The sequence below is a fragment of the Ictidomys tridecemlineatus genome, chromosome 9 (assembly GCF_052094955.1).
Source record: "Ictidomys tridecemlineatus isolate mIctTri1 chromosome 9, mIctTri1.hap1, whole genome shotgun sequence".
In the NCBI taxonomy this organism is placed as follows: Eukaryota; Metazoa; Chordata; class Mammalia; order Rodentia; family Sciuridae; genus Ictidomys; species Ictidomys tridecemlineatus.
Window position 1 is genome coordinate 147115477 of NC_135485.1, and position 22964 is coordinate 147138440.

At 51.6% G+C, this 22964-nt stretch overlaps 1 protein-coding gene across 4 annotated transcripts in view; it reads left to right on the plus strand.

The window, feature by feature from the left end:
* The first annotated feature begins 1923 nt into the window (after positions 1-1923).
* Ndnf (neuron derived neurotrophic factor) overlaps positions 1924-22964 on the plus strand; it is a 32238-nt gene continuing 11197 nt past the window's right edge. For 2 of the 4 annotated variants that reach the window (XM_040293352.2, XM_005336507.4), the window contains exon 1: positions 1924-2383. The gene's annotated coding sequence lies outside the window, so the exon portion shown is untranslated. Of the gene's footprint in view, positions 2384-14633; positions 14651-15712; positions 15782-22964 lie in introns of those variants that run through there. The other 2 variants (XM_021734036.2, XM_078022173.1) reach the window with 2 other exon arrangements.

The window sequence follows — 22964 nt, forward strand, 5'->3', positions numbered from 1 at the left end:
ATCAGAGTAACTGTCCTAAAACATATCAATATAAACATAACGACAAACACAAAACGAGTATCAATATAAACAATATGAAGACGACACTTTAAGACCTGAAGATCTGTCTGGCCGAAACCTGGCCCAAACACCCAATGCCTAGAGAAGTGCTGGCTCTCAGGGCCACCAAGCCTGCGTGCTCTGGCCTCTCCCCCTCACCTGCAGTGCACTCCACCTAGCTTCTCTCAGTTCCCAGGACACACCTAGCACTCTGACCCTCCCCACCCTCTGACTTGTTTCTCCGTGGAATGCTCCACCCCTCCCCATCTTCTTTTGCTTGGAATTCTTCTCCGGCTGCTCCTCCGGAGCTCTCTGCCAAAACCCTACCACCTCTACCAGAGCACCCGAAGCAGGGAATTGCCTGCTTCCTCTTTCAGACCCTGAACAAAGATGTATCACGGTGCTAATCACACTTTTATTTATGCCTGTCTCCCCACTTTGGTGTGAGTTCCTTAAAGGTGGACACCATGTCTTACCTTTAAATCTCAGCACTTGAGACCTACTTGGTACACAGAGAAATTTAATGTTTGTTAATGAAGGAATGGATGACTTGTTCTGGGTCATGTCTCAAGAGGTCACTTCTACAGATGTGAAGGGAGATCCAGGGCTGCTTTTACCCACCTCATGTGCAAAAGATAAGCTTGCTGTGATCTCAAATGTCCCTTTTAGTCTTTAAAACTATTTTGTGGCACTTATACAGTTGCATAAATCTACATACTGCAGTATTCTCATGTAGTAGCCATGAAACTTTAGCAGCTGAATTGGACTGTGACCAGGTATTTAAAGGTACTTAACAAAAAGATCATAGTTAATAAGTAGTGTGATCTCAGAGAGGTTGATTTCCATCTTATTTATCTTCATTTTACTAACAAAATGAGAAGAGGGAAGGTGTTTTTCATGCTTTCAATATAGACACTATATTTTAATAAACAGTATATTCTTAGAACTTAACACGCCCCAAACTGCAGTTTAAAAAAATACATATCAGGTCTGCTAGAAACTAGACTCACAACTGCCAAAATGAGTCCACTGAATCACTGGGTACACACACCCCCCGCCCCCCACGTTTTTCCAAGGCTCTGGCCAGGTTGCTAATTAGGTAACTTCTAATCCTAATTACCTAGTCAGCCTTAATGGCTTCACACACTGCTCGCTGGTCCTGTAGGGCCGCTTTTCAATTGTTAAAACAGCTGCTGCATTTCCACCGGAGGAGGCTGGTCTGCGCCAAGGGGGAAGCGGTCCCGAGCGCGCTGCGGTCGGCAGCCTTTCGGTGGAAAGTGGGCCACGAATGCACAGTCTGCACGCTCGCGTTCCGCCTCCGTGCAACCTCCGACCTTCTGGATTCAACCCGCTTCCCCATCCCGCCCCTAAGCCAACCCCAGAGCTCCCCTCTATTGTGCACCCGGTCTCCCGGACTGGGAGGGTCCCGCGCGCACGTCCTACTGGATTCCGCAGCTTCGCTAGGGTCTGGGAGGCCTCCCTCTACTCCCCCGGGTGGAGAGGAGGCAAGGACAGCAAAGTGTCCCCCATGCCGCCCGCGAGCCTCCAGTGAGAGCGCTGGGTCGCTGGGCGGGGTGTGTGGGAGAGAGAGGGAAAGAGACAGCAGAGAGAGAGAGAGAGAGAGAGAGAGAGAGAGAGAGAGAGAGAGAGAGAGAGAGAGAGAGAGAGAGAGAGAGAGCTCGTGTGTGTGTGTGCGCGTGTGTGTGTGCGCGCGCGCGTGCGTGTGTGTGTGTGTGCGTGTGTGTGTGTGTGCGTGTGTGTGTGTGTGCGCGCGCACCCTGGCGCGCAGCGGGAGGGAGGGAGAGGGGGACGGAGGGGGGCGGCGGGCAGAGCAGGGAGGGGCGGGCGGGCAGCCGGGCGGGAGGCGGGGAGGCTCTGGCTTGAGCAGTGACACTCCGGAGTGCACACACAATCCCCGCTCGAGCCCCAGAGAGCGGAGCGCGGAGTCGGGCACCGGCCGAGTTCTTCCCCTCGCGGGGCGCCCAGGGCCAGCGGCCGCCCGCAGACCCGCCCGCGCCGCGGCACCCTCCCGCACCCGGCCCGCACGCTCCGCGCCCTTGGGCCGCTTCCCGGCTCTGCCGGGTCCCCGGCCCGCGCCGCTCCCGCTCCACTTCGCGGCAACTTCGGCGGCGCACGCCGCTTGCTTTTCGCCCGCGTTTGAAGTTAGCGGCGCTGGCCGCAAAGTTGGGACACTGCGGCTGGCTGATTTTCCTCTCATCGGCTTCCGCCCTGCCCTCCCGTCCCCTCGGTTCCTGGGTACGGCGCTGGGCATCTTGGCCGGAGCCGCACCTCAGGGTGGGACCTTTTCTCTTCCCCACTGGAAAAGCAAACCGACTTCTTTCAGGTAAGTGCGGGAGGAGAGCCACCCCGACTCCGCACGCCTTAGCCCGCCACCCCAGTACGGGCACAAGGGCGTTCACACCCGGGGCTCAGCGGGGTCCGAGGAGGAGGCGCGCGCCCCAAGCTAGGAAGGACCAGCGAGGTCCCGGGACGCCTGACCCAGAAGGGTAGCGGGCACGAGGGGCGTGCGGCAGGTCGTACTCGGTTCTTGTGGTTTCGTGGCGGGGCGGCTCCGTGGGGTCCGGAGGTGGAGGGAGAGCGCCCGGGCCGGGAGCTCTGGGAGCCGCAGAGCCTCCATCCCGGCTCGGCCTGGACGCTCTGCCCTCCTGCGGGGCAGGCTGTCGCCTCCCTCGCAGGACTCACGTCAGTTGTCTGCCGCCAGAGAAAGTCAGCAGGACCCGGCTCGGGGGGCGCCCGCGCGGGGGGCGAGGAGCGCAGGGTCCCGCAGCGCCAGGCGTCCCGCTCGGCCTTCCCAGGGACCCCGCTCGGCTCGGCGTTGGTCCTCTGCGTGGCTGGCGAGCGGGGCGGCCGGGGTTGGCTGTCCTGTGACTCAGAGCAGAGCGCCACTGCGGGACGCCCGCCCGCCGGGCCACCGGCGTCGCCCCTCGCCCCGTCTGTGCGCGAGTGGGGTTCGCCCCGGCCTGCGCCTGCTTTTCTCGGTGCTGAGCTTCGCCGCGGACTCAGCCGGAATGCGTGGCTTCGGATTCCCGCTGCTTTGCGGCTACTTCGCAACTGCTGGATTTGGGGTGCGGGTTGTCTGCACGCTGCCCAGACCCAGGCGAGAGCCCCTCGGGGTCCCGCGGCGGCTGCGCCCGGCCGCCGAGCCCAGGGAGTCCTCGGGCACCTCCGAGGGGCGCTGGGCTGGCGCGCGCCCGGGTCGCGTTCCCCTCCGGCCCCCTTCGGGGCGCTGTCCATCTCCTGCTCCGGGATGTCCGGCTCCCAGGAAGCTAGACCTGGAGCGGGAAATGAACCTGAGCAAAAGTCTGGTTTTGTTTCTTGGAGTTCTGTTGAGCAACTTGGGTTGGTAACGCTGTTTACGCCTCATCTTTCGGCCCCACTGGATCACAATGGAGAATGCATTTTTTCATTTGTCTGGCTGCTCTCACCAAACACTGCCCACTCTCCCCGCCCTCCTCCTGGCCTCGCTTCCTGAACCCTTTTTCTTTGGGGAGGAGGGAATCTCCCACCTCCTCCTCCCTCCTCCTCCTCCCTGGTCGGGGCGCCCGTGAGAACCAGGGGAGTCGTCAATGGAAGTAAATAAGACCCGCTCTTCTCCGCCCCCTTCAAACAAGTCCTCCCTGGCTCCTAGAGGTAGAGATGAAACATCTCTCCGAGGGAGGGAGGGAGCGGAGGACCTGGTGGGTGGAATTGTTTTATTATCCTGAAACAAGTGATGGATGGATGGGAGGGGCGCGATCGTGCGGAGCAGGGTGCTGAGGGCGACCGGCATTTATTATTATTAATTATGTTTATTAAGAGCGATAATAAGGCCGTCACCCCAGCTCAGGACTGTGTTTACACTTGGTTTGATTTTATGTCAGTCTCTTATTACCGTGGTTTCAGAAAGTGAAAACACCAAACGGAATTAATTCCTCACACTCACTCTGCATATGGGATTCATCAAACCCCCCAAAGATACTGTCATTTACCAAAGTTTCAATCCGTGAACTTTTAGAAGGTTGCAGTCTTATGAAATGTCATTTACCTTCCTCTGCCTTCTTAAAGTTTAAAAAAAATTCTCAACATAATTAATTATGGTCCCAATTCCCATTTTCAATCTAAACCTATATTCAGGATTACATTAAAATATCCCATCATTGTTCTCTAAAAGTGATGCTTATGAGTTTGAATTCCTAGTTGGGGGAGGGGGACAACTGGGAATGAGGGGCCCAGAAGTTAGAGATTAGTACTATTTCAAATTTCTCTCAAAAACCTCTTGCTTCTTCCTTTAAAGAAAGACATTCCGGGCTCCTTCTCTGCACAGTGCCGAGCTCCGTGAACGTCCTTAATCTTTTCCACACACTGAAGCATAACAGCTTGCAGCCTTGTCCCGTTATTGTTTTCATGTTTGTGTCAGGATGTTTTATTCATTAAACCTGTATGTCAAAGGCTGAGGCTCAGCGTGGCACAACGCTCTGTTTTAATTAGTAACTATCATAAAAAAGAAGCTACAGCTCTGTAATGGGCCTAAATTGCTATGAATTATGTGTGGTTTAAATTACGCATTCGTTTCAGCAGAAATGAAACCACGAATATAAAACATCTTTTAATCACTTGCAGATTACAGCTTTTATCTCTGAAGACGTAACAAAATATATAATTGAAAAATACCCTCCGATGAAGGAGGGAAGCCCCCACCCTTGGTTGTTTGCCCTGGGTCTTATTAGCACTCTGTGGTGAAGCATGAATGTTAAAGAGGAAAGACCACATCACCAGCTTGCCCAGACCCTGCCAGGGTCTGCATCAGAACCCGAGCTGTGGGTCAGTCTTCAGATGACCGTGGAGAGACGTCGTCAGCGGCATCCTGAGCCTGGCAGTTCAGACCTAAGTTTTCTCACTTGAATTCTTCCACCAGACCCTGCACAGGAAGGCAAAATGTGTTTTAGAACTTTAACTAATTGTTTGAGGTGAAGGAGAGAGACAGAACTGGAGTGAACACAGAGTGGCCTTATTGCTGTCGCGGTTGGTGCTATTCAGCCTACTCAGAGAGCAGAATTAAAAAAAAAAAAAAGCACAATAGTCTTGTTGCCACCCTTATTAGAACAAAGGTCTTTTCCATCTGGGTGTGCTGGGTGGTCGCTGGGGATGGGGTAGTGTGCCTGGACCACAGCACAGGAGCCGATGGAGGGGGGTCAGTCTCCCAGATGGGGCCGTTGATTCCAGTGACCAAGCCCTGTGTCCCCAACCTTCCTGCTCCCTGTCTCCCTGTCTGTCTTGCCTGGGAGAGCCCTGCGCCAGCAGGGACAGCTGGTTGAGTAAGGAACCTGGCCACCCGCTAGGCACCAGGAAGAAGATGCGTGGCTGGACCTTCTGTGTCAAGCCGCAGTCAGGCAGAGCATGCAGCCCGCTCAGCTTGCTCATTTGACCTTGAAATAATTTCTAAAACCTTGAAGTGTTTATTTTGGAATGATTGTTGTGAGGAACATAACTTATCCTTACCCTGTTGGTCCCCAACCATGTAGTAGAAACCACAGCACCTTTGAATAGTTACAGAGGAAACCGTAACAAATTGTTGCTTTGAAAACTGATTTCAAAATCCAACTCCTCCAGTATTTAAATACTCCCTCCAAGAATATGCTGTATTTGTGCAGCAAAGCAGGGCACATTCCGCTTTATTTTTGCTCTATATTACAAATGGAAAATGAAACCACGCGAGGGTGTGTGCAGCAGTCGTACTTGGATGTCGCTCTCCACCAAGGAAGAAGAGAGGAGACTTCACTGCTGTTGTTAAACAGATGATCACATAGTGGGACCTGAAACACAAGACTGCTGAGATCCTGTGGTGTCACGTAGTTGACCATCAATCCCATTATATTTTTTGGGGAAAATCACCCCATTTCAGTGTGCTCTGTGTGTGTTCAAATGTGTACAGACTCATGAGTCCTGGAATTTGCTGTTCCAGAGCCCACAGGGCCGGAGCCAGTGCCGAAAGCAGGTATATTCTTGGGTACTCACTTCCTGAACACAAAACCCAAAGATGCATACCTTCCCTCTTCCTTTTGTGTTTTACTAAAAACTGAAAACCAAAAATCCATGAATTTTAGTTCTTTGAAGTACTTAGAAAATAGGAAATGTATGTAGTAATATAAATTCTATGAAGATTTTTCTAAAAGTTATTTTGCATTTAAAAAATTAAGGGTGAAGAATGTGAATAAAAGTAAACTAGCAATACAGCAAGACATTTCCTTAGATTTTCCCTGTGGGCTGAAGAGACCTGACCACAAACAGCTGGGTGCTGGGTCCTGATGTGGTGCCAGGTGTTTAAAGAACTCACTAAGCTCGATTTGATCTAAACTTCTCTCTGAATTCTACAAGCCTCCCGTTCATGGGAAAGCTATGGGAACTGTCCCTAGTTCACATGTCACTGTCCTTAAGTAACTTCCTGATCCTTCGGAAACAGATTTATTTTAGTAAGCTGGTAACTAGCTCTTGGCTTTTGTTTATCAATATTTTCATGTAGAAACTTTGAACATGATGCTGATTTAATGTTTCAAATCTATTTCTCTGAAGTATTCTGGCCTCACTTGTGAAAACTCTAGATTGAATCTTTTCTTTAAAAAACAAATCTGTGGCTAAAGTAGCATAATTGGATAAATGTCAAATGTGTCTTGTAATTCTTCCTCTGAAATAACTTGCTGCCTTTTTAGAGTTATGAGAAAATGATTCATTTTATAAAACAAGGTTCTATTAAGTTTGGAAGGAACTCTATAAGAATATATTATGCACTGTTAGAAATAAACTAATTTGAGTGGAACTATGGGGCACCGCCCTGCAGTGTAGAGGCATTTAAACATAATAACCAGGTTACAGAAACTGAGTTAGAAGCATGCACATTTCTGACTGGGAGGATTTCAGTTCACACCACATGCTGGTGACGGCTGAAGTGCATGGAGACGGTACACATTTGTGGGTTTCTTCTAAGAGGAAGTCATTACAACAACACTCTCTCGCAGCTGTGTGCTGGGAGAATACACACTCCGCGGCCTAAAGACGCAGCCCAGACAGGGACTCCAATCAGTGTGAGTTCTAGCAACAGTTAAAAGCCACGTTCCTGTCTAGTGTCCTCCGAGGCAACACCCTTGCATACACAGATGTAGGTAAAGTGGTACTGAAGTAGATAGATCTGACCTCAGAAAGACCTGTGCAATGGTTTTTAAGTCACGGTGACTTTTAGAATCGTAACACAGGAACCATGAGCAAGTCTGTTTTATGCCCAGACTGGGGACACCGTGTTCCGACAGTTAGCACACACCAGGGACAGCACAGGGCCTGACTTGGGAGCACTGTGTTTAAGAAGGACCCGTTTTCTTTCAGGAGCAGCCCTTCTGCTTGGCTGCTGCCGGTGTGAGATGGCCTTGGCATGCCCATGATTGTACGTCACGCACACCACTGTGACACCAGCCCCACCACATGCACGCTTTGGGGATGGCCTCTGTGCCTCCTGAGGTCAAGGCATGTGCAAAATAAACACTCAGATTGCCGTGGGGGACGGTGTGCATTTTACCCCAGCAATGAATGACATGACTTCTAATCAGACTGTCAGTCATGCCCCCAAAATATGTCACTCCAACATAAATGTCCCTGGCCCATTCACATAATCTTATTTAAAATACATTTAAAGACACAGTGAAGACATGTTTATGGGTAGGGATACACTCATGTGTGTACACGTGTTTGGCAAGGAGACCTGAGTGTGTCTGCGTGTCGGCGCCACAACTTCCTGTTAAATCACAGCACTCACTCAAACTTCAGTATCATCAAAAGCTTCAGATTCACATCATTCAGAACTGGATCCCATAACTGAAGAGGCATGTGTGGCCACAGTGGCGACAGACACACATGGGGACAGCAGTGTTGGTGCAGTGCCCGTCCCACTGGGTAAGGCCCACGATGGTCATCTCTGCCTGCCTGGGTCTCTGACATGCAAGTTCCACTGGTAATGTTTGAAAGTTTGAAAAAATAAGTTGCTTTATCGTGGACAAATAAACCACCTCTTAAATGGGAGATAAAAATGTAATCTGTGACAATCGCAATGGCAGGATGCTTCATATTAGGTGACAGGTGTGTCACCTACAGGAAAGCCACCTGTCCCAGGTGTTCTCAAGCCTTCTCAGGAGACTAAAACACAATCTCTTAGTTATTAATGTAATTTAATTTTCAGAGTCTCCTGTAACCAGAAAATACCTTTCAGTGGGGAACCGTAAGCTGACCTAGTTAACCTCTTACAAAGGTGTTTAGCAGCTGGATAAAACTGATGGAAACGAGGCTACCTGAAGACAAATTTTAGGGAGAAATAATATTTGATTGAGCGTCTTCGGCCTTTCCTCTTCTGAACAGCCTACCTCTTCCATTTCTGTTTGGAATCTCTGTCTCGTATTTCAGTACTAGTTACCCCAGGGCCTGCTTCACTGGTCACACTTAGAATTGCACTCGGTTGCATTTGCTGCTGTGGCCATCTTGAGAATCTTACTTTGGAGCAGGGAGTTTTGCCCTGGGCCCCACAGATTCTGTAAACTGTCCTCATTATGCCTTGGTGTGAATTCAGGCATAGAATTTCGATGTCCAGGAATTAGGCCATTGGAAATTATCTCGGCTAGTGTAGGCTCGGAGAATACTTGCATTTAAAAACTCGACGTTCGAGTAAAATGAAAGATGCTGGACATGTCTTCAGACGATGTGCGGCTTCCCACGGCGTGAATCCCGCCCATCTCACAGCTTCCGAAGATGTCACCAGAGGCCCTGAGAGGCTGCCTTCCACAGGACTGAGGTGCACGGTGGGTGCCACCTGAGGTGCTCCTGTTCAGGTCACTCCTTTAGCGTTCACCTCTGTGGATGAAGATGTGAGCTGTGAATCTTAGCTAGTGGACAGATTAACCACACATCAGAGGGTCAGTGGCCCACAGAACCTGGCAGAGGTGACCGTCCCTACAAAGTGAAAAGGCCAGGCAAAGCCGTGACATCATAACCAGCCCTGACATCATCACGCCACCCCTGGAGGTTACTAGGGAAAGATGTGAAGGGCGCCTCCCGTGCCCCACGGTGGACCAGGACTCTCAAGTCAGTCCAGAGCACTGAGTTGTGCATGAAGGTGTCTTTCCACTGTTACAGTGCTCAGAGGTTTGGAGACCACACAGTGCAGACACCCTCTACAGAATGAGAGGTCTTGGAAAGGGGGGAACAGGAAGCTGAGAAAGCCCCCAAGTGAATGACCAAATTATACTGCCTATTGTGTGCATGTTTGAATATGCAACAATGAACTCACTGCTGTTTACAGTCAATGCACCAAGAGCAGCTTTTAAAAAGGAAAAAAAAAGATGTAGGATAAATTTTAAAGGAAGAATTAAGATAAATAAAATAAAATATGTAAGATTTTTAAAAATATTTAAATGTCCCTAAATAAACCAGTTACTCTCAAGCATTTCATAGTTCTGTCATCAGTAGATGTCGAACCCATTATGTTCTGAAATTCTGAAAATGTCAGTATTCTGAAAGTTTTGAATAATGCTCTCCCAACTTTTTTCATGTATATTATTACATTTTGAAAATGTTCTTTGAAATGTCACTGTTTTTTCAGTAACACCAGTCATTTGCTGAAGCTGAGGTTGTTTCTTGTGCTTGATTTCATGGTGTGGATGACAGTGCGCGTTGCCACAGCACCCTGGTCCTGTAGCTCAGGGTTCTCTCTAATGTGTTTCCACATCTGTCACTTTAGCAGCCTGTGACGTGACGTCACATGCTCCTGCTCATGAAAAATCTGAGACCCAGTCTCAGTGAAGAGACAACCTGAACACACAGAAACTTTAAACAAAGTGGTAACTCTCTGGCTTCAGAAGCAAAATTGACAGAAATGTCTACCAATTTCAGGGTGAGATGAAGGGTCACATTAATTTGCATGGACATGATTTGCTTTCTCACAACTTAATGATTCAAAAATGCCTTTTATGTAGCCTAAGTCCACAAGCTCATCCCTGTGGTATGCCATGCACTCAATGTTGGCTTGTTTGCTTGGGGTAGTAATTTATTAGTAAGTGTTTTAAGGAAGCTGATTAAACTCTTTCACTTTTAAATTATGATTTAAGGTAGAATATGGACACATTTCAGAATAAAAACCCCTCTGGTTCTGAAGGACAGTCGGGACTGGCCTTGATAAATAGTAGTAATGCTCCACATCTGTCCTTCTGGAAAGGCTTACTTGACGGTGACGTCACTGATGGCGAAGTGGGTGTCAGCCCCTGATCACAGCAGGCTCCCAGGTAGACCTCCCTAGCCCCCGACCTCGCCACTGCCATCACACAAGTTATGCAGCATCGTGAAAGGCAAAGGACGTTACCCGTTTTCTGCATTAAGTCTACTTATCGCCATGAAATGACCTCTCCAGGCAGATCCCCTGCCCTTCTTGAGCCTTCGATGGGTGTGACCACCAGCCATCACGTCAGGGTGTTAAGTGCTCTGAGACACCTGGGAGACAAGTTATCAGGAGAAGGAAACAAAAAACACATTTTCTTTAGTAAGCAGAGCATAATAAGAAAATTTGGATTAGAGAAATGGGCTATAAATTTACCTGAGACTCACAATCCACGATACGGAAACGGTGCTTTTGTGCCAGGTGGCAGCAGTCACCACGCTGCGGGATCCCCTCTGACATGGGTGGAGCTTGCTGGCGGGTCACGGTGGCTGCAGCAGGGCTTACTGGTGGTTCACTAGCTTTCCGCTATCCCACTGGCTGGGTGGCAGTCCCCTGTAAGGGGTAAGAGCTGAAGTCAGGTTCAGTTTTAGGACTTCTTAAATAGATGATTTCAACAGTATTGAATGGGATAGTACCTTTCAATGAACTGATGAGAGCCATTGCAGACGGATGGAAGGATGCTACAGATGTTCTGTAAAGGCCTTTATAACAGGAAAGAAGACGCTCCGGCTCCGGAGGTGTTTATACGCACCCATGTGAACCCGGCAGCCCTGAACTCCGGTCGTCCTCCCGGGAAGATCTCCACATTTAAAGTGTGTCCACACTTTCAAGGCAGGGGCAACGGCGGGCAGCCTGATGACCCCCTTTCCTCCGGCCCTGCGATCTGCCTGCTGCAGCCTTCTCCTGATGTGTCCCAAAGCAATGGTTTGTCGTCTCCCTGGTGGTTGAAGGCTTGTATTCCTGTATCACTTCATCCTACTTTGATATAATGTCTTCCTTAAAAATGACTGTGGGGTCTGTTTGCATCGTCTGCCCTCTGAAAGTGTCCTTTAAAAACATCATCTCTTAATCCAGAAATAATAATGCAGACCATTCCGGGAACCGGTCCTGATCCACAGCTCTCTAATCCAAACACGTGCCTCTCAAATCCTCTCGTGCGTCCAGGCCTGGGAAGCCGCAGCACGTCCACTCTGAGCCGTGTTAATCCAGCTTTGTTCACTAAGCTGTGGATGTCCTCAGATGCACAAACCCCTTCTCCTCGCTCTGTTTGAAGAAAGCAGCTAGAAGGTGACCTGCTGTTGGGAAGGACTTTGCACTAGTTTGAGAGACTGGCCACACTCTCTGTAGGTGAACAGAAGACATCTTTGAAAAGCACATTCACGGCCTCTGTTTCATTTAGTCTCCTAAATGTTCAGTCCGAGAACGGTTGTCCCCGCTTTGCCGACAAGGGAACAGTGAGAGAGGAGGGACTCCAGCTGCAAAAGCCAACCTGGCCCAGACGACCGACCGTGGGCCTGTCCACGCGAGCCCTCTTACCCCGAGTCAGGGATATTTTCTTCTTTTGCTTTGGCAGCTTTTAAACTCCTCGAACTTGGATAAATGAAAGTAGCAATCGCATGATAGTGAAGGACAGAATCGTGTAAAAGAAAAGAAAACAAGAACGAAATAAAATTCAGATGTTGGTTAAAAAAAAAATCAGTCCTGAATTGATGGGAAACCAAGATGTGGGGGGACTTCACCTCAGATACTTGAGCTAGGAGAGAGCGAGGGGGAGAAGGAAGAAGGTCCCAGCTGGTGTGGTGGCCCTGGGTAATCCGGCTCGGGGAGGCTGAGGCAGGAGGCCTGAGCAGCTTATCCTCATGGAGAAAATGAAGCTCTAGGAAGGGTCCGCGGAGCTCAGTGGGCAGCACTCGCCCAGCACCACATGGCTCAGGGAGCTCACCTTAGCTGGGTACTGGGTCCTCCTGGGCCGTCAGAACCAGGGTCTCCTCTTTCCAGAGCCGCAGCTGCCTTTGTTTCCAGGGTGAGGGGCTGGGGAGGAGGGCCCTGAACAATCACATGTAAAGACAGTGGCTCTTCATTCCTTGTTTTTCCCACAAAAAAAGACAATTGCGTGCGGTATCCGCCCCCCCTTTTAATTCTAGAACTAAGGATTTAGGGTTTGGCCGTGATAACTACTCGGGTTCTTCTCACTTTTCATTATGGATTATATCTTAATCTTGGTGATAGTTACCTTAAGTTGCTGTAATAGGCTGTTGATATTTTGGGAGTTCAAAAATAAAATGTGTCCTCACGGGACCAGGAAAGACGTCTACAACTGGGCTGCTCAAAGTATGAGCTTTGCCTTGGCAGAACCTGTCCCAGAACCCACCCAGACCCCCTGAGCCAAGGTCTGCTTCCTATGGGAAATCTGGGCGCGTGTGGGCACTGGAAGGACTGGGAAGCACTGGTCTAGGCCATTCCTCTGCTTAGGCAGAATGTGTGGTGGCCACACCAGAAGGTCCCCTCCAGGGGGAAGCCCTGGCCGCAGGTCTGCGCCGCTGCAGCCAGACGTGGGGGTGTCTTAGGCAGGAGAGGCAGCCCCTCCTGCGCGTGCTCCATCCTCCCAGGGCGGCTATGCCCATGCCTGCCCCTGAGCTCCACCCACGACGGTAGGACATGGTTCCACACTAGGACCTTATCATAAGCTCAGCAGTTCTAAAATTGTCCCAAACATCTACACCTGGCTTTGTACTCACCTCGGTGGTCACTTGGTGAGCTGGCTCCCTGAGGGTGGTGGGGGTCAGTGGGTGTTTTCAGTTTCCCCCGATGGGAGCCTCCCTCGTGGCTCTAGGGCTGGTGTCAGCCCTGCGACTGCCCAGGCACGGTGGCACCCACTTCACCTTGGGGACGTCACATGCTCAGTTAGAAGATGGTCTGTGGACGGCGTGCAGCTGTCCGTGCAGACTCGGGTCTCGCAGGCAGGAGCTGCCAGCATGGAAGGGCCTGGCTGGGAGCAGGAAGCAGAGTGTGAGGATGCGGGGACACCCGGTGGCAGAGTGGGTGGGGGGACCCCGCCTGCCTGCCCTGGACTCCCCCTGAGGGGGTGGGAGGCCACTGACCTACTTTGAGCAGCAGAGTGAAACGGGTGGTGGTGACTCAGGCCGCAGGGTCAGTAATACAGACCAAGGACGGAGGGAGAGGCTGGAGTGACCGGGGGCAGCTAGGCGAGCTGCCGCAGCTAGGATGACTTGAGTGTTGGCACTGGGCTGGAGGAGAGCAGAGGATCGGCAGGATTGATAGGATGTCACAGCACAAGGAGACGGAAACCGGGTTAGCCCGAGACCCTGGTCTAGTCATGGAGGGCTGCACCCCAGCAGGGGGCGTCGGGGCACTGGTTTTCTTTCTTTCTTTCTTTCTTTTGGTCCCAGAGATTGAACCCAAGGGCACTTTACTGCTGAGCCACATCCCCAGCCTGTTTTATTTGTTTGATTGATTTATTTTTTTGAGACAGAGTCATGCTAAGTTGCTGAGGCTTTGAACTCGAGATCCTCCATCCTCAGCCTCCTGAGAGGCTGGGATTACAGGTGTGCGCCACCAAGCCAAGCTCACGTGCTGATTTCCACTCGGGTCGGACTCCAGCTGCCCTGTGGGGAACTTCTGCCACATTTCAGCCTCAGTGCGGTCCCTGCGCCACCCACAGTCCTGCCCTAAAGGTCTTCTGTTGGAGGAAAGAAGGGGGGTGCTTGTTCCTCTAGGCACACAACCACCCTGAGCCAGCCCCCAGCCAGATGGACTTTTCCCCACAGGGACGAGAAGGAATATAAAGTACGAATAGATCAGGTGAGATGGGACCGGCCCAAGAGCAACGAAGTCTGGCTTCCTAGAGGAGGGATTTGCCTCCTTGGCCTCTGGGCTCCTGGGGGATCTCAATAGGCACTTGATAAACAGGCGCTGACCTCCTGACAGTGCACACGGCCCAGAGAAGAGACCACCTAAGTCAACACCACGCTGCGCCATCCTAGGAGACTCTCCCGCGGTTAGGTTCCTAGCTGTTTCGCAGTCTCCTGCGGAGAGTCTGGCAGTCCCTTGCTCTGCGGGAACCCTGCCCTCCCTTCAGGGTGGCATCTTGTCAGATTAGCCCTTAAGCCACCATCTCCACTCTCCTTCGCACTAATGCCCTGCTGGCCTCTGGGACGAGCTAAAGGGCCAGTGGCCTCTAATCGTCTTTCATCTGATCATGGGCCTGAGAGCAGCTGGTGTCCTCCTGGGCTTGGCTGTGGCCACTTGTTCCTCTCCTGATGAGATGCCCGAGCCGCAGTGAGCCAGGGCTGTCCTCTGGCCCCGGGGCCCCCTGGGTGGCTGATGGGTGCAGCAGATTCCCAGGTGCGAGGCCTGGGTGGCCGAGGTCTGTCCTCCCTGCCTCCCTCTGTGTCCTCGCTGGTTGGAAGTCCCTTCTCATCTGTGCTGAGCCCAGAGGGGCCTCCTCCCCCACTTCCTGCACTCACCTCTGCCTCTCTGGCTGCGGGGATCTCCTCCTGTGGCTTCCTGGGGTTGCTGGCCTGCCCACCATCTCTACCCACTGGTGCGGGCTGCAGGAGGCCCAGGACCCGGCCCAGGGCACCCGGGTGGGGAGCCCTGCAGGCCACCCGATGCCCTTGGAAAGGCCCTGCTGAGGACCTTCAGTGTACTATGTCACAGATCATAAAAGGTTTATTTGGTCAAACCTCATGGAAGATACGGCCATGTGTTCAGCAGACGAGGGGCAGAGCCCCAGACCAGGCTGGCACGAAGCTGGGGTGCCGTGAACAGGAAGGAGCCGGCACCGTGCGCGGGTGGTGGCCAGGGGAAGGGGACGCCTTTCCTCTCTCAAGGGTCTCCTGAGACAGATGGAGACCGGAGCCAGGTGCACTGTGATGGGCGGTGGAGAGCTGGGTCCTCTTAGAGCTGTCCCGCCACCGTGCCTGAGCCGCCTCCAGATCTGACCTTGCTGCCACGGACCCTCAGCCCATGGCGTCAGCACTGTCCTGCGGCCATCGGCCACCATCTGCGTGAACACTAGCTCTGTCATCACCACGCAGGGAGAGGTCACTGGCTATCCCCATGTCCTAGAGCCGTGTCCACCCCCGGGGCCTGCCAATCACTTGTCACACCTGCAGGGAGACAGCGGTGGACCTGTCTGCCCTCTTGTCCTCTGAGCCCCTGCCTTTCTCCCTCTGCCTCTCAGTCACCTCCTGTGGCCCGTGGCTGTCCCTCTGCTGGGGCCTGAACGGTGTCCAGTGGCCTTGGTCACAGGGCACGTGACAGATGTGGCTGGTGGGTTTTCTTAGCCATCTGTTTGGATGTACTTTAAAGAGATCCAGCCACACGTTCCAAATCATTTGACTTTCTCATCAAATTTCCCTCCATGACTTCTGTGTCTGCCTTCCTCCTGCTCGGTCCCCGCAGACCACCACTTTCCAGAGCTGGAGCACACTCGAGACCCGGCCTCAGACAGGACGCCCACCTTCACTTGGGGTAAGAGTCAAAGAAGCAACTGTGTGTGCATGTGTGTGTGTGTGTATGAGAGAGAGAGAATGTGTGTTGTGTGTATGTGTGTAAGAGAATGTGTGTGTACATGTGTGTATGTGATTGTGCATGTGTGTGCATGTGAGAATGTATGTGAGTATGTGAGTGTGCACATGTGTATATATGACTGTGTGTGAGGGTGTGTGTATGTGAGAATGTGTGTTGTGTGTGTACGTATGTGAGAATGTGTGTGTGCACGTGTGTGTATCTGAGATTGTGTGAGTGCACATGTGTGTGTGCACGTGTGCGTGTGTAAGGAGGTTCCTCAGTACTGAGCATGACACTGACATCAGTGAGGACAGGTGTGTCTCTGGGAAGCCGTCCCCATGTCTGTGCAGACAGGTGTGGGGATACCTAGGTGGAGACGTGCAGATGTGGTGCACTCTCCTGTGTGTGCCGGACTGAGGACTGGGGATGAGCTGTGGCCCAGCCCTCTTTGGTTTGGGTTTTGAGGCAGGGTCTCTCTGGCCTGGCTGCCCCCTGCCCTGGCTGCCCTCTGCCCCGGCCTCTGAGTGGCTGGATGGCCGCGGTGCTCGGGCTTCTACCCACCTGCCTCGCTCCTTCACCCCCGCCCTTCTCCTCTGCTCCTCCCGCTCTGTGCCGACACCTCTCTTGATAAAGGGTGGGTTGGACAGGCAGCTGCCCACACGTCACCTGGTGCCACTTCTGCCAGGTGAGGTCCCTCTCCCTCTGCTTTGACCCCTCTGTTCTCGCTCGTGCTTGGTCCTTTAAACATGTGCGGGTGCCCGTGGCTGTCGCGGTGTCACATCCGACTCTGTCACTCTCCACTCCTCTGTGGAGGCTGGTGGCCTCCCTCTGCCGTGGGTGACTGCGGTCCCTTTGTCCCATGGCTCTGCTTCCAGGAAGATGAGGTATCTTCCCTCTGTGAGTCCATTTCCTACCGGACAGACAGACAGCGTGGACGAGCTCAAGGTCCTCCCCCGCTCCAGGGGCTTCATACAGAGAACGGTCCCACTCTGGCCACCTGCTGTCCAGGAGGCTCCTCCCACTGATGATGGCTTCACTTCCTCATTTTGGTCTCAGCATAAGTGTCATCTCCTCCACCAAACCTGGAAGTGTTCCCTCTGAAGTCACTGTTTCAGGCTGGCACAGTGGGGGGCAGGCGGTCCTCTTCCCACTATGGTGCTGTCTGTGTGTTGGCTGTGACTCTCCCGAACACACACTTCACGCTGTGCCCTGGGGAGGCCTGGCGTGCAGCAAGGGGACAGTACACAGACGTCAACTAACAACTCGCGACGTGCTGACGTCCTGGCTGGACCATTCGTCCCTGGGACAGTTCTTCTGGGCTCAGTTTGCAGTGTCCGCCTGGCGGCTGACAAGTTGGTGTTGGCGACTTCCTTGTTCTCTGGACTTTAGCTCTTTGTCATTCTACAGAATCCACAGAGTATCTTACTTCACTTCTTGACTGAAATAGCTATTTTTTTAGAATTTTAGGGTGCTATATATCACGGGGACTGAGCCTTTGACGGCCAAGAGGGTTGTAGATGCTCCCGGCAGCTCCGCATCCCTCTTGGTTCGGTGGAGAACAAGGTGTGCAGGTTGTGAGCCACTGTGGGGAGCGCGGGTCACCAGGAAACAGGGGTCGCCAAGCAAAAGCAAGAACAGAGCCCCACAGGGCCCCTCCCTCGGGGCCAGTGCTCCTGGGGGTGGCTCCTGCAGGGTCTCCCGCTCCCCCGCCTCACCCTGGTGCGCTGAGGCCTTTGGCAGGAGGAGGCCGAGCAGGATGCTCACTCTGGCTCTGGGAGTTCCTCTCCAGGCGCGTGTCCCGCCTATCCTGGCCTTTTCCCTGGTTCGCAGCTCTTCCTGGCAGCAGTGCTGGTGGGAACCCAGGTCACTTACTTTAAAGTAGGATCCTCTTTCAAAGAGCTCTGTTTTAAAGTCAGAGTGCCTGAGCTGGCCCCTCGGTGGGCGGGCACCACAGGACACCGTGCGTGACAGGGTGGGGACTCTGCACCCTTGGCAGGTTTTGATGGTACGTTGCTTCTCTGTATTAATTTAATATCCTTTTGGAATGAGAGTCAGCAGTCGTTCAGGGGAGAGCTTGAGAAGGCTGGAGGTGCCGCAGTGGACCTGTGTGTGCCGGTCACTCACCCAGAGATCACAGGGGGAGGAGCTCTGGAGCTCTTCCTGCGAGCTGCCAGCCTGTGGACGGCTTCACAGCACAGGACCCTGGTGCTGGGAGTTGGGGGCCCACTTGGTGGGTGCCAGAGCCCGCGCCTGGGCCATCCAGGAACCTCCTGTCCCCTGCTGGAGTCCTCTCCCCAAGTGTGGAGACGTCAGGTCTCAGTCTGCTTCCCTCCCTCACAGTTCAGCCATCGCAAAGGATATTTTTAGATTTTTTTCCACCAACCAGCTAACTGCAGTCATCGTTCTCATTGTTTGCAAAGACAACAAAACGTAACAGCCTCTGGGACGCCACTGCTGCCGTAAGGGGCACCCACACCCAGGCTGGCAAAGGGCAGCCGTCTCTGCCGCAGGGCGAGGACCCTGCTCCCGGGTCTCTGCAGCTGGGGTCTTCCTCTGACCAAGGCTGCATGGGTTCTTTACAGCGAGATGAAATGCTCCAGATTCATTATCCGAAGAGGCCTGCTCGATTCAACCAAAAACAAATACCCTCTAGTTTAAAAATAGAAGTGGAAAAGACTAAACATTTGCATTTGAAGAGGAAAAGAAAATGACAGAAATCTCTGTGGCAGACCACTCCTTGAAATTATCCTAAGTTATAATCATGCACTTTCCACTGTCTGTAATTGAACATTAGATTTCATTTATTCCAGATGCATTTGCTGCAAGTAATCCAGAATGCCCCCCCTTCTTTTTGGCCATGTACATTTATTTCCAGTCTGTGGCCGGGGTGCCATCGGGAGCCCTGGTAGTCTTAAGGGAATCTCCGTGTGTTGTGTTTTCTCATCGTCTACTTGGTGGACCACGATTATACTCACGAATTTGTCCTTTCTAACATGCAGTGTCAGTGCACCCTCGAGAACATCCTTAACAGGTCTGCTTGTGTCCTGCAAGGGACTGGCAGGGCCTTGAGGTCAGTATTAGAGAGGGGAGGGAACTGCTTTTACCCGCTCCCACGTGTGGGGAGACTTGGCTGCTGCTCTGCGGAGCCCGCGGCTTTGAGAAAAGCCTGGCCTTCCTCTCCGTTCACAGAGCCTTGGAGCAGTTTACTTACCATATTCGCCAGTCCCTTGCACTGGTCAGGTGGTATCACTAAACAGCAGAATATAAATGTTAAGCAAGTGTTTTAGTGGTTTGAAATTCCCTTACTTTAAGATTTTCAATGAACTTTTGTGTTTAGGTCCATTGAATATGTTTTTAAAGTACGAGGAATTATCCAGCCACTTATACTTATTCACTGTTTACAAGTTCAGTTTCATGTAATAAGTTTTTGGTGTTCACTAAGGAAATCAGAGGTTTAGTCAAGATTGGCAGATTGACTACTTGACCTGTGTAATGACAGATGAATTCTGCAGCTACACACCCTGGAGCAAGTTTCTTGCTTTTAAGTACATAGTGTTTTTGTGGCAGTAGAGGGAGTCGTCCTGGATGCTTAGTTGATACAGCGGTGAGTTACTCTGGTGCCTGTAAGTTTTCCTTCTGTTTACACGTGACTCTTTGACAGTTCACAAGCATTTCCGCAGGTTGGTGGGAAAGGGGTGTGCCAGGTCAGTTTGGCCACTTATTTTAGCTGCGTGAAGGTTCCATGGATGGAGAAGTTCACATTGAAGCCCAAGCTCTCTGGGTTGTTTGTAAGTTTCATTAACCACTGTTTGCCCCACCCCTGTGCCCTGCAGACCCAACATCCATCCATTGGCATTTTCTCTAAGGTCCTCCAGGTCCTCCCTACAGTCAGACTCTGAGGAGTCCAGCAGAGAAGGCAAAGAAGGGGGAGGAGAAATCCCCTCACCTGCTCCTTAAGCTTCAAAAAGAAAGCCCTTCTGCAGATGCCTTGGGCCTCACCTCTTGCTGCTCCCCAAGAGCGCACCACACCCCTTCTCAGCCTCCAAAGGTCCCCAGGACCACTGCTCCTTGTCTTCACTCCCACATCAGCTGGTCACACTCATGATGTCTCTGGATAGTCTGACCTGAACGATGTGTGTATGTGTGCGTGTATTGCGTGTGTGTGTGTGTGTGTGTGTGTGTGTGCGTGCACATGAACCTTACTACTAAATCTGCTGGAAGACATTCACTTTGCCGCACACAAACCCTCTCCCCCTCCCTCTCTCGTAGAATGCATGGCTAATTGGGGGATACCTTATTTCAGAAACAATTTCTCCTTTTAACTGGGGACATGGTGGCATTCCAAAGAGGAGTCAGCTCACATCATTTATTTCCCAAAGGTGGAGGTACATCAGATCATTAGGATGCGTCTTTTCTCTCTTCAGCTTTGGTAGCACCTGAGGTGGGTGGCAGGTGTGAAGAGCTTTGACAGCATAGACAGCGTCAGAATTCTAGGTGGCCTCTGTAGCACGGTCCACAGAACCTTCCAGGCTGGCGCGAAGCCGGTCTTCTCAGCCTTGGCTGACGGCACGGGTGTTCTGGGCTGAGTGACCTGCAGCCGAGCTGAATCAGTGTCCGGCGCCACCCTCCCTCTGCTTCTGTCTGAGCTGCAGCCTGGACAGTGGACAGACAGAAGGTTTCCTGCTGTAGGGAGACGTTTCCTGCATTATCCACCAGATGGCCTTGGAAAAAGAATCACGCTGAAAGTGAAATTCCGGTTAATGTTATTTAATTTAAACTTGCAATCTAGCTGAGCTCCGGATACCTACCAGTAATAAAAAGAAACCAGAGGCCAAGGTATGCCATTAGAGGGCACCTGTGTCATCTTAGTCTGTACACATGGACTGCTAAGCCAGGCTGGTTCTTAGGAAGGATAAGTTGTTTATGTCAAGTGACCGATTCCTAAACTGAATGTCTGAGAGAGAACATTTTATTGGCAGGGAACAAAAATCTATAAAATCTTAAAACCACCAATTAAACGATCTCTGAGTAAAGCTTCCCTTTTGTACAGTGAATACAAGTTACAAAAATATACACAGTGTGTCTGCAAAGTAATTTTTGGTTAGTTGTGTTTGGAGCTTATTTTAAACGCATTTTGTTTAAAAAAAATCCTGCCTGTAGACTGGTGGAGTTGAACAAATGGTTGAAGTTCCCTAATGGTTGAATTTGTTTTCCTCAACCGTTGAATGTTATTAGATGACATTTTGAAAACTGCAGTGTGGTGAAATTGAATTCTTGTGTTTCAAGGTCCTGCTTAATCATGAACACTTTCCAGAAAAATATCTATTTTGCCCATATTGTCCTGTTAATTAAGATGGTTTCAGAAACAAAAAATGTGACCTGATGGAATTTTAGTTTAGAGAATATGATTTTTTTTGTTTAATTGGAACCTTATAGTCATGCACAGTTGCTGGGTTCATCCCGGCAAACTCAAGCATGTGTGGAATTGATTTCCGCTCACATCTCCCCTTCCCCATCTCCCTCCCTCATCCCCTCCCTCCCTCCCTCATCCCCTCCCTCCCCTATCTCCTCTCTTCCCCACCTCCTCCCACCCCATCTCCTCCCTCTTCACCTCCCCCTCCCCCATCTTCTCCCCTCCTCTGTCTCCCCCTCCCCCTCCCCCATCTCCTCCCTCCACTCTGCTAGACTTCCTGATGCTCTTCTATTTATGTTTGACTGGTTCTTTTTACTTATGCATAAAGGTGAGATTCCCTGTGGTATATCTATGTATCCATGCCACATGGTTTTTGAGGAGTTAGTTCTGCCTTGCCTCCTTACCCTCCCTCCCTCTGCCACTCACCTCATTCTTCTGCGTTACTGGTCTTCCCTCTGTAGGGCCCTCTCCTTCCTCCTGTCCTTTATTTTGCTCTAGCTTCTGCAGGTGGGAGAAACACTTGACCTCTGCGTTTCACTTAGCGTGAGATTCTCCATTGCCATGCCGTAATTCCGTTCTTTCCCTGTTACGCGTCTGCACCACAATTTCTTCTTAATCCGCCCATCTACCCATGGCACCTGGCTGGTTCCACAGTCTGGCTGCTGTGGACATGGCTGTGTTGCTGTGGAATGCTGACTGGTTTCCTTGGATAAATACCAAGAGTGGGACCGCTGGGTCCTGTGGTGGTTCCACCCCTCGTTTCTAGAGGAATGAGGGTGTGCTTTTGGTGGGGGAGGCTGGACCCAGGCACCAGAACCCGGAACTTTCACGGTGGCTTGCAGCCACGCCCACCCTTAGATCTGACAGCTTTGACCACTCTGCTAAGGTTCCCTGAAGATCTGAGGTTGAAAGGCCCCAATGCAAACCTTCTGCGCACCAGTGAGCCACAGTGGAAAGTTCCACACTGTGAAACTTCATCTCACTCACAAAATCATTTAAAATATTGTGTAATATCACCTTCAGACCACACACATAAGGTGTATAAGAAGCATGAATCTCGTGTTTAGGATAGGGTCCATACCCAAGAGACATCATTTTGTATGTGCAAATATCCAAACTCCAAAATAAAAATAAACCCCAAATCTAAAACATGCCTAGTTCTAAGCATTTCAATAAAGAGGAGTTGACCTTACAAACAGCTTTGAGAAGTGCCTGGGATGCACAGGAGCAGAGCCTCATGGGGGGTGGGGCTGGGGGCCCTGCTCTGCATGTCCCCTCATCCAGCATTGCTCAGTAGCATTCAGTGCTAAGCAGCTGCGTGGAGATGTGCAGATTGGATCCGGTTTACTGTGCTTTCAAAGTCATTTACGATGAGAAGTTCATATTTCCACCTCTAGTGTTCACTACGGGCCCCTACCTGCCTATGCTGCTTTCCCGTGTTTAAAATAAGAAAAATGGCCGTGCCCACCTCAGAGGGTCTTGGAGGCATTGGGTGCACACCACGGGAGCAGTCAGAAGGGTGCCTGGCGGGCGGTGTGTGCACGTGACATTCACTAATGCATCGTCTCACAGTTCATCCCCGGCAACTGGCTGATGTAATGAGAGGAAGTTCCCCAAGGGCCACTGAGGAACTGGGGCCTCTGTGGCTGGCGTTCCTTGGGTTCCAGACCAAGTGAGTTCCTGGGGCACTGGTCCCCTTAGCTGGCCAGTCCTGCAGTGGACAGCCATGTG